This window comes from Diceros bicornis, chromosome 1 (assembly GCF_020826845.1).
Source record: "Diceros bicornis minor isolate mBicDic1 chromosome 1, mDicBic1.mat.cur, whole genome shotgun sequence".
NCBI classification, from domain to species: domain Eukaryota; kingdom Metazoa; phylum Chordata; class Mammalia; order Perissodactyla; family Rhinocerotidae; genus Diceros; species Diceros bicornis.
The window spans coordinates 91,566,023-91,576,902 of NC_080740.1; the positions used below are offsets into that span (position 1 = coordinate 91,566,023).

Genomic DNA, 10,880 nt, shown 5'->3' on the forward strand with positions numbered 1-10,880 from the left:
ACAGTGTATATATCACTTTTTGTGTTAAAAGTGGTGAGTAGGATAATAATATATATGCATATTTGCTTATTTATGTAGAAAGAAACTACCAGAATAATAAGCTAATAAAAATGGCTACCATAAAGTGAGAAAGAGATCAGAGTGGAGGGAAGAAGGATGGAAGTGAGACACATCTGAAAAAATCTTATGTAGTTTTGATTTTAGAATTAGTTCTATGTTCTATACAGTCAAAAAGTTAAGCTTACCTTGATCATTGTGCATTAATTTTGTGCAAAACTTTTTATATAGATACATATAAGTTCAAGTAAATGGAAACTACATATTTAGGTGGTAAAAATCAAAATCAAAATAAGGAAGTGATTATCATAAAATCAGGACAGTGGTTAATTTTTGATAGATGAAGGGAGTTATGACTAAAAAGACGTATGTAGAGGTCTTTGGGTGGGCTGACAATGCTCTATTACTGAACCTAGGTTGTAGTTGTTGGATATTCACCTTATACTAATTCGTTTTGCTGTAACTTACGTTCAATACATTTTCTTATGTCTATTATAGTTCACAAGTAAAAAGCTGTTAAAAATAAATGCAATTGTTTTTTATATTGTTACATTCAGCTGCCTTTATTATTTCTAATAATTTGTACATTTTGAAAAGCTTTGATGTAGACAAGTATGTCCTTTACAAATAATGAGAGTTTTACTTCCTCCTTTCCAATCCTTATGCTTTTACTTCCTATGTTCAGGTCTTATTGCCCTAGCTAGGACTTGAATTATAGTGGTGATAATGGAAAACTTGGTTCTTTTATACATTTCATAGTGAAAGCTTTCAAAACTTTACTCCATTGAGAAAATTTTGAGGGCATTTTAGATGCTGTTTGGTTAAAAATATTTCCTTCTCTTCCTAGATTCTAAAAGAGATTTTATCATAAATGGGCATTTAATTAACAATGTGTCAACTTTAAAAAATAAAACAGCAAGTTATCTTAGCAGCAAAATGAGTTCATTCCGGAATAGCCAGAGGAATTGCAATCCAGGAAATGCAGGCTACGGCAGACCACAGGCAAATCCAGAGAACAAAGGAGCGGAGTTTGCTTTTATAGAGAAAAGGGGGAGGTTGGGAGGGGCTGCTCTAAACAAAACTAGTTGGGAGAAAGTAAGAGTTCAGAGTGGCAACAGCTTCTCATCGGTTGAGCTGCTGCGCTTCTCATTTGCTGGGCTGTTACTGGGAAGGAAAATCTTCCTCCCAGATAGTAAAGTAGACTTCTTCCTGTTTGGGAGTGCAAGGTACACTTCTTCCTGTGGAGCATGCAGATGGTGGCAAGGACATGCAAACGACTATAAGTGATATTGGTGAGAGCTCCCCCTACAGGTCTTCCCCTTCTCGACTCTAAGTTTAGTTGAGGTTTTTCTAAAATTAATTTTCACAAATTCTTATTCTCCAAACTTGGAAACTATCATATATTTTTTTTTTGTCCTTAAATCTGTTCATGCAGTTAATCATATTTACTATCATTACATTAGTACAATACCTTACCTTGGTCATGTGCAATAATTTTGTGCATGATTGTATTCAACTGTATGCTATTTTGTTTTGGAAATTTGCATGTATGATTTTAGTGAAATGGGCCTAATGATAAATTCTTACTGTCCTTGTTGGCTTTGGTAGCAAGGTTATACTGGCTTCATACAAAGTGTTGGGACCATTCCCTCTTTCTTTTCTCAAGGAGAGTTTTATAACATTGAAATGATCTACTCTGAATTTTTGTAGAACTCACTTTTAAAGCTACTTTTGTGGGAAGATTTTAACTGCTACTTCAATTCCTTTATTAGTTCAGTCTTTCTCCTTTTTTGAGTCATTCTAGTAAATTACCTTTTTGTGAGGGTGAGTTCCACTTTACCAAGCAAGGAAAAAACTTTTGGCTTTGTTGATCCTCTTCATTATGACTCTGTTCTCTTTTATCATTATTATATCATTACTTCTGTTTTATTTTGAATTATTTTGTTTTATTTTCTTAAATTCTTAGTTTGGACATGACATTAATATTCCACAACTCTTCAATTGTTTAAAAATCTTCAATATCGTTTATTTCTATGTGTTTTTTATTTCCATGGATATCTTGTACATATAACTGTATTTTTCTTATAGATATATATTTGTTTGCTTATTTGTTTTAACCTAATTTTGTTATTAATTTTTTTGAGGAACTGCCAGATTGTTTTCCAAAGCAACTGCACCACTTCACAGTCCCACCAGAAATGCATGAGTTCCAGTTCCTCCACATCCTTACCAATACTTATCATCATCAGTCTTTTTAATTATACCCATCTGAGTCGGTATGAAGTGGCATCTCACTGTGGTTTTCATTTTTAAACCTTTAAACTGGAGCTACCCTTGTGGTTTATGTTTATGACCAACAGGCCTTGGTGCTGTGTCCTCTCTCTTGCTTCTAATCCTTTCAGTGGCTTCCATCTTTGTCTCGGGTGGCTCTAAATTAAAGCTAACTTTCCCCATGACACAAACGTGCCTCCCATTGAGTTACACTTTACAATAGAGTATATATTTATTGCTTCCCTCAGGGAGTAAGCAAAGTGTTTCATAAATGTTCTCAGGTGACAAAATTTTCTTTATCACCCTGAAAATGTTTGAGTCCCAATTTTATCTTAGATTTTTTTTTTTTTTACAATATTCATAGCCTGCCCTTTTCAAAGCTCATTTATATCAGAGAGGCTAGGTACTTTGCAAACTTACTACAACCAATGTAATGCACTTTTGTGGCCATTTACATCAGCAAATCATTATGTAAGCGTTGCAAATAACATTCCCATGGATAAGTAAGCACCTCTGCTCCCACTTTTCTGGCTAGATAAACTTAAACCCAGGGAAGATAATTTGCATGTCCAAGTTCCCCAAAGTAAATCAAAATAATTTTTATAATTTAATAATTAATTAATAATTTTATTAATTTCTATCTTAAGTATGATGTCATCAGAGAACCTGGTCTGTATAAGACTTATTCTTTGAAGTTTGTTGAGACTTGCTTTTTGGCTAGTTTTTATAAATGTTCCAAATGGCCTTATAAAGACTGTTGATTGTATATTCTCTAATTGTTGATTGCAGAATCCATGTATGTTCATTTGATATTTATTAATTGTGTTGTTTAAATGTTCTGTATCTTTGCTCATAATATTTGTCTGTTTGACCAATCAAAAATTGAGAGCACTGTACAAAGATCGCAGTATGACAGATGATTTTGTCACTTTCTCTCTAAAGTTTTATCAACTTTTGCTTTGTAAAGTCCATCAACAGTAGGATGGTTAATATAATTGGAGTTTTACATATCATAAAATAATATGTAGGGCCAGCCCTGGCGGCCTAGTGTTTAAGTTCAGCATGCTCTGCTTCAGCTGCCCAGGTTTGGTTCCCCGGGCACGGACCTATACCACTCGTCTGTCAGTGGCCATGCTGTGGCAGCAGCTCATATACAAAAAGACGAAAACTGGTAATGGATGTTAGCTGAGGGTGAATCTTCCTCAGCAAAAGAATAAAAATAAAAAGTAAAAAAAAAATAATATGCAGCTACAAAAATTGATGAACAAGATGAACAACAATCTCAAAAACTTAATATTGACCAAAAGAAGCCAGATTTATAAAATGTATTTGGTGTGATTTAATATATATAAAGTTTGAATAAATATAAAATATTAATTTTATTAAATGCATACATTATAGAATTTTTATATCTTTCTCATGGATTGTACATTTTTATTATATTGTAATACTCTTAATAACTAATTTTTTTTAAGTCTTAAAGTCTGTTTTGTCTGATATCAGTATGGTATATCAGCTTTTTTAGTTAGTATTTGCCTGATCTTTATATATACTTTACTTTCAAACTTTCTATGCCCTTATGTTTTAGGTGAGTCTTTTTTTAAATGGATATCACTGGATTAATGATTATTATTACCACTATTGCTATCATTATCATTGTTATTATTATTCGACCTGACAATATTGACAATATCTGTCTTTTACTTTTTATGTTTAGTGAATTAACAACTATGATTATGCATATATTTGGACTTGTTTCTATCACCTTTTGATTTCTATTTGCAACATCTTTTGCATATTTCCTTTTTTTCTTTTCTTGCCTTCTTTAGAGTACTTGAGTTAATTATTTCTTTCTTATTCCAATTTTTTTTCCTCTGCTGATTTGTAATTTATATGCTCTATTAGTGGTTACCCTTGAAAGTTTACCATGTGCAGGTAATTAACAAAGCAAAATTAAACAACAACTCAACTATAGGACTTTAGCTCAAATCTTCATCTCTACATACTACTGTGGTTCAATATTTCAAATATTTATTTTTTAACTACACTAAATAGATGCTATGTCACTTTCTATAAGACATTTATTCATTTGGATATACCTACATGTTTATGAACTTATTTATTCACTATACCTTTCTTTGTGCCAGGCCATTTTTCTGGGATTATTTCTTTTCTACTTGCAATATAATTCCTGGAGTATTTGGGGATTTTATTATGCTCTACACCTCGCATTTTATTATGTTCTATAAGTACAGTTATAAAAACTACATATTCTTTTGGAGGTCACCAATTCCCTCTATATTGCTGAAACCTATGGGTACTTTCCTATCTATATCTTGCTTTACTTCTACTGGACACCTGAGTGGTAACCATGTACTCTTCCTTAAAACTCATTGCAATTGTAAATATCTATAAATATTTGGAAATTAAACAATACATTTATAAATAATCCAAGGATCAAAAAGGAAATAACAAGGGAAGTTAGAAAATAGTTTGATCAGAATAAAAATAAAAAAACAACATAGGAAAATTTATGAGATGCACTAAAGTGGTACTTCGAGGGAAATTTATAGCTTTAAATGCCTACATTAGTAAAAAGAGAAACATGTCAAAATAAATAATTTAATCTTTCACCTTAAAAATATACAAAGAGAAAACCAAACTGAAGTCAAAGAGAGAGAAAATAATAGAGTGGAAATGAATGACATAGAAAACAGAAAAACAATGGAGAAAATCAATAAAACCAAAAGCTGGTTCTTGAATAAATCAACAAAATTGACAAACTCTTAGACCAACCAATAAAAAAGACACAGATGGTTCAGGGCCAGCCCAGTGGTGTAGTGGTTGAGTTCACAGGCTCTGCTTCAGCAGCCTGGGTTTTGCAGGTTCGAATCCTGGGCACGGACCTGCGCACTGCTCGTCAAGCCATGTATGGCAGTGTCCCCATGCAGAGTAGAGGAGGATGGGCACAGATGTTTGCTCAGGGCTAATCTTCCTCAGCAAAAAGAAGAGGATCGGCAACAGATGTTAGCTCAGAGTCAATCTTCCTCACCAAAAAAAAAAATAGTGAAAATTAGGAATGAAAGAGAGGACATTACTACTGACCTCTCAGAAATTGAGTTATGAGGGAATATTATTAAAAACTATACCAACAAATTTGACAATGCAGATGAAATGAAGATATTCCTAGAAAGTCACAAATTACAAACACTGACTCAAGAAGAAACAGAAAATGTGAATAAACCTATAACAAGTAAAAAAAATTGAATTAATAATTAATTTCCCCCCCACACACAAAAAAGAAACTCCTAGGCCCAAATGGCTTCACTAGTGAATTTTATCAAGCATTTAAATATGAAATAATACCATTACTGCAAAAATTCTTCCAAAATATAGAGGAGGATAAAGTACTTCCCCACTCATTGATTAGGCTGGTATCACCCTGATGCCAGGGCCACAAAAAAGCATTACAAGAAAGAAAAAAAAAACTACAGACCACTATTGTTCATGAGTATAGATGCAAAAATCCTCAATAAAATATTAGCAAACAGAATCCAACAACATATAAAAATATTATACACCATGACCAAGTGGGACTTATCTTAGGAATACAAGGTTAACATCCAAAAATCAATTTATGTGATATACCATATTAATACAACAAAGGATAAAAACCAAATGATCATCTCAGTAAATGGAGAAAAAGCATTTGACAAGATCCAACATTATCCAGAAAAACTATCCTCAGGGGAAGAAGTAAAATGGAAAATATACTTTTAAAAAAATCCAACACTTATTCAAGGCAAAAACTTTTAACGAACTTGGGATAGAAGGGAATATCCTCAACCTCATCACGGGCCACTGCTGAAAACCTACAGCAAACATCACACTTAATAGTGAAAGGCTGAACGTTTTCCCTCTAAGATCAGGAACAAGGCAAGGATTCCGCTCTGCCTCTTTTTATCAACATTGTACTGGAAGTTTTAACCAGTGCAACCAGTCAAGAAAAAGAAGTCAAAGACATCCAGATTGAAAAGGAGGAACTGACACTAGCTCCATTTGCAGATGATATCATCTTCTACAGATAAATATAAACAAAATTCACTAAAAAACTATTAAAACTAATCAGTTTAGCAAGGTTGCAGGATGCAAGAGTAATATACAAAAATCAACTGTATTTCTATATAAAAGGAAAGAACAATCTGAAAATGAAATTGTCAAAAGAAACAAATTTTTGTAACTATGTATGGCAAAAACTTTTTGTAACTATGTAACATAGACTTACTGAGTTAACTAGACTTACTATGGTGATCACTTTACATTGTATACAAATATTGAATCATTATGTTCTACACCTAAAACTAACATAATGTTATATGTCAATTATACCTCAATAAAAAATAATAATTTTAAAAAGTGAAAGTGAGCTACAACTCCATACACAATAGCATTAAAGAAAAAAATAGTGAGGAGTAAACTTAACAAACTGCAAGACTTGTACACTGAAAATTACAACACTTTGATGAGAGAAATAAGAGAAGATCTAAATAAATGGAGGAACATTCCATGTTCAAAGATGGGAACACTAAATCCTTAACAATCCCTGTCAATGTTGTTAAGAGGGCAGTTCTCTCCAAATTGATCTATAGATTCAATGCAATCTCCATCAAAATTGCAGCAGGATATTTTTTGGCAGAAATTGACAAGCATATCCTAAAATATATATGGAAATGCAAAACCTAGAATAGCCAAAACAATTCTGAAAAAGAAGTTGTAGGACATTTGCTTCCCAATTTTAAACATACGATAAAGCTACAGTTATCAAGTACAGTGTGGTACTGACATGAGGATAGATCTTCAGATTAATGGAATAGGAATGAGAGTCCAGAAATAAATCCTTATATTTATAGTCAATTGAATTTTGACAAGGGTTGCAAGGCAGTTCATTGGGGAAAGGATAGTCTGTTCAACAAACAGTGCTGGGACAACTGGATATCCACATGCAAAAATGCGAACTTAGACCCTCACCTCACACCAACAATTAACTCAAAATGGATCATACACTTACCATCTAAGAGCTAAAATAATGGCACTTTTAGAAGAAAACATAGGACAAAGTCTTCAAGATGTTAGTTTAGGCAAAGATTTCATAGATACAACACCAGAAGCATGGTCCATAAAAGAAAAAGAAAAGGTGAATTGGACCTCATCAAAATTCAAACCTTTTGCACTTCAAAAGACACCATTAAGAAATGAAAATAGAAGCAACAGACTAGAAGAAAGTATTTGAAAAAACATTTATCCAATAAAAGACTTGTGTCTCTTACAACTCAATAATAAGAAGACAATCCCTTCAGAAATTAGACAAAAGATATGAACAGAAATTTCACCAAAGATATAAGAATGATTAATCAGCACACGAAAAGATACTCAACATCATTTGTCAATAAATAAATACAAATTAAAACCACAATGAGATAATATTTCACACCCTGGAATGGCTGTAATAAATAAGATAGATGATAACAAATGTTGGCGAGTATACTGAGAAACGAGGATCCTCATACATTGCAGATGGGAAGGTAAAATGGTGCAGCCACTTTAGAAAACAGTTCGGTAGTTTCTCAAAAAGTTAAACCTAAAACTACCATGAAACCCAGGATTCACCCCAGGTTTCTATCAAAGAGAAGAGAAAACATTCACACAAAGCATTTCTCATAACACTCTCAAACTGGAAACAATCTAAATGCCCATCACCTGGCGAATGAATAAACAGAATGTGGAATATCCATAAATGGAATACTATTCATAGAAAAATGAACAAGCTGCTGACACACGCCACCTCGTGGATAAATCTCACAGACATTGGGCTAAGTGAAACGAGCTAGTCATGAAAGGCCACATATTGTATGATTCCTTTTATAAGAAATGCCCAGAAAAGGCAAATTAATAGAGACAAAGTAGACTGGTGGTTGCTTGATACGTGGAGTAAAAACGTGGATTAACTATAAATGGGCATGAGGGATCTTATTGAAGTATGAAATCTAGAACTGATTTATGCTGATGGCTACACCACTCGCTGAAGTTACTCAAAATCAGCCCGGAGCCCGGCCCGCACGGCAGGAAACGGCGGCCGGCACTGCTGCCCGGCTCCCTCCCGCTCGGGTTCGGACTCGGACTCCGGCTGAGGCCACTCGCGACCTGCGACGCGCGTGAGCCGCATGGCCGCCTTGGGGATGGGCTGCAGCTCCGTGCCAGCTGACAGGCCGAAGCGCCCGCCGGGCCGCCGGCAGCTTCTGCTCCTCCCGCCCACCGGCCGCTGCGGGAGCCCGGGCGCTGCCTGGCCGCGCTCGCCGGCGGTCTGGGGCGCGTCACATGCCTCCCTGCTGCTCCGCTCCTGCTCGGTGGTCCCTACGCTGCCCGCCTCCACCCCCGCGCCGCCCGGGCCGCTTGAAGACTGGGAGCACTGGCGCCCCGGGCCCTCCACTCCCCTCGCCCAGCGCTCCTCCCAAGCGGCGTGTGCAGGTACCAGCCCCGCCTCGCCCCAGGTACTGCCAGTGCCGCCGGCGTCCTCCGCCTGTGCCACTGCCAGGCCGCCGTCCTCGCTTCCCAGAGTGTCTGCAGCTGGAGCGCAAAAGGAGAGATTTCACCTCGTCTGAGAATAGCAACTTCTACTTTGACTCCCATGCCTTAGTGTGTTTACTCAAAGAAAATGGGCTTACTATTCAACAAGCAGAAATCACTGTCTGCGCCTTGGTCAAGATCACGGAGGCCAACATGGATATCTTCTACAAAGATATGTCACCAAGACGCAGCAGGAGATCCCTCTTCAGCAAACAGTGTCTCAGATTGCTACGGTGAAAAAGGATATGAGTATTTTGGAGAAGAGTGAATTTTCTGCCTTCAGAGCAGAAAATGAGAACATAAAACTTGAACTACATCAGTTAAAGGATGAAGTGATCTAAGCTGGAACAGATACCAAATTAGACTTTAATCTAGAAAAGAGTAAAATAATTGTATTCATTGAATGCAAGGAAACTGCTGGAAATGAGGACAGACATAGTGGCATTGCATGCCCAGCAAGATCAGGCCAGCACCCAGACACTAAGATTGCTGGCCTCAAAACCATGCTGCGCTGTGCAAAGTTGATAATATTAAATATTTAGCAGGATCTGTATTTACCTGCCTAACACTACCTCTGGGACTTTATCACCTGTGGGGATATAATGAAGTCTCTATTTAAAGAGAAAAAAAGTTACTAAAAACTATTGAACTATAAAAAATCAAAAGCAAACCAAAAACTCATTCCATCCTTGACTGATGCGCCACAACTCCCATGCGCTTTTCTTATGACTCCTCTGGTCACTCCTGAGTCCCCTATACAGGGAAATATGCTCCAGTTTTTCCATAAATGTATGGTTTTATAGAGCTCTAACCTAAGGCCTCTGTTCTTTACATTTTGCAAAGAGTTTAAACATATGTATAATCTCTGTGTGGTCTTTAAAAAAATCCATGACTTTAAATATGGGTTTTATATTGAAAAATTCAAAATTTTATTGCCAGCCTAATTGTCTTGAATAAGATCTAAAATTTTATTTGCAGCTAGCTATCGCACATATGCATTATGCTATATTGCCTATAGGGTAGATTTGCCAATAAAATGCTAATTTTAGACATACAAATAGAGAAGTCCTAGGGAAGATGCAGAGACGTCTTCCTAGACTGTTTCTCTCCCTTACGTTTCTACCACATCCACTGTCTCCATGATAACCACTCAAATTCAGAGTCCAGTCTCCACAAAAACTCATCCAACTGCTCAGGACACGACTGACAAGTGGCCTTACCCTGACTTCTCACTGGTTGTGTGGTAATTAGCATCTCAGCTGTGATTTTCTGGGATTTTCTGCTGAGTGGTCCTGCAGCTTTTGAACAGAAGGCACCAACAGTCCCCAATCAGCATCTCCATGCGAATAATTGGAAATCAGTACTATTATTTTTAGATTTTTAATAAGCCTGGTGAAAATACAACATTCCAGCCATCTCCCTGTCATGTTCTTAGCCACAGGGTGATTTTTTTTTGTAACTACAAGACTCCACACAACAGAAAAAAGAGACCAGCCTGGCTGAAAGAAACTCCCTGACTCTGCTCAAGACTCAGGAGAGCTCAAGGACCTCGGTGGACCTGCGACTACCCCAGAGAATTCAGGACCAAGGAGAGCGACCAAACAAGGCACTCTGTGAGAGGGACTCCTCCTACAGGTTGGCTCTGATCCCAGGGCGGCATCCCTGACCCTCCACTGAGAGCATCACTCCGACTCTAGAGAGAGAAGAACCAGGCCTGTGGGTTGTGCTTATGGGCTCAGGGCAACCTGGGCTCCGCCAAGCAGTGCCATCTCCCAGCAGTGCCCTGAGTCCGACTGGGTGGGCACAGCCAGGGAAAGGCCTGGAGAAGTGAGGGGGCCCACTGCCCATGGCTTTGTTGACTGTCACTGTGATTTCCCAGCTTCTGCTTCAGCTGCTGAACTCCTGGGCAGGACTGACTTTCAGCGCTC

At 36.9% G+C, this 10,880-nt stretch overlaps 2 pseudogenes; one reads left to right on the forward strand and one right to left on the reverse strand.

The window, feature by feature from the left end:
* LOC131412380 (vomeronasal type-2 receptor 26-like) overlaps positions 1–8,551 on the reverse strand; it is a 29,855-nt pseudogene extending 21,304 nt beyond the window's left edge.
* Positions 8,550–9,571, forward strand: LOC131412477 (mitochondrial calcium uniporter regulator 1-like; annotated as a pseudogene).
* Positions 9,572–10,880: the final 1,309 nt, after the last annotated feature.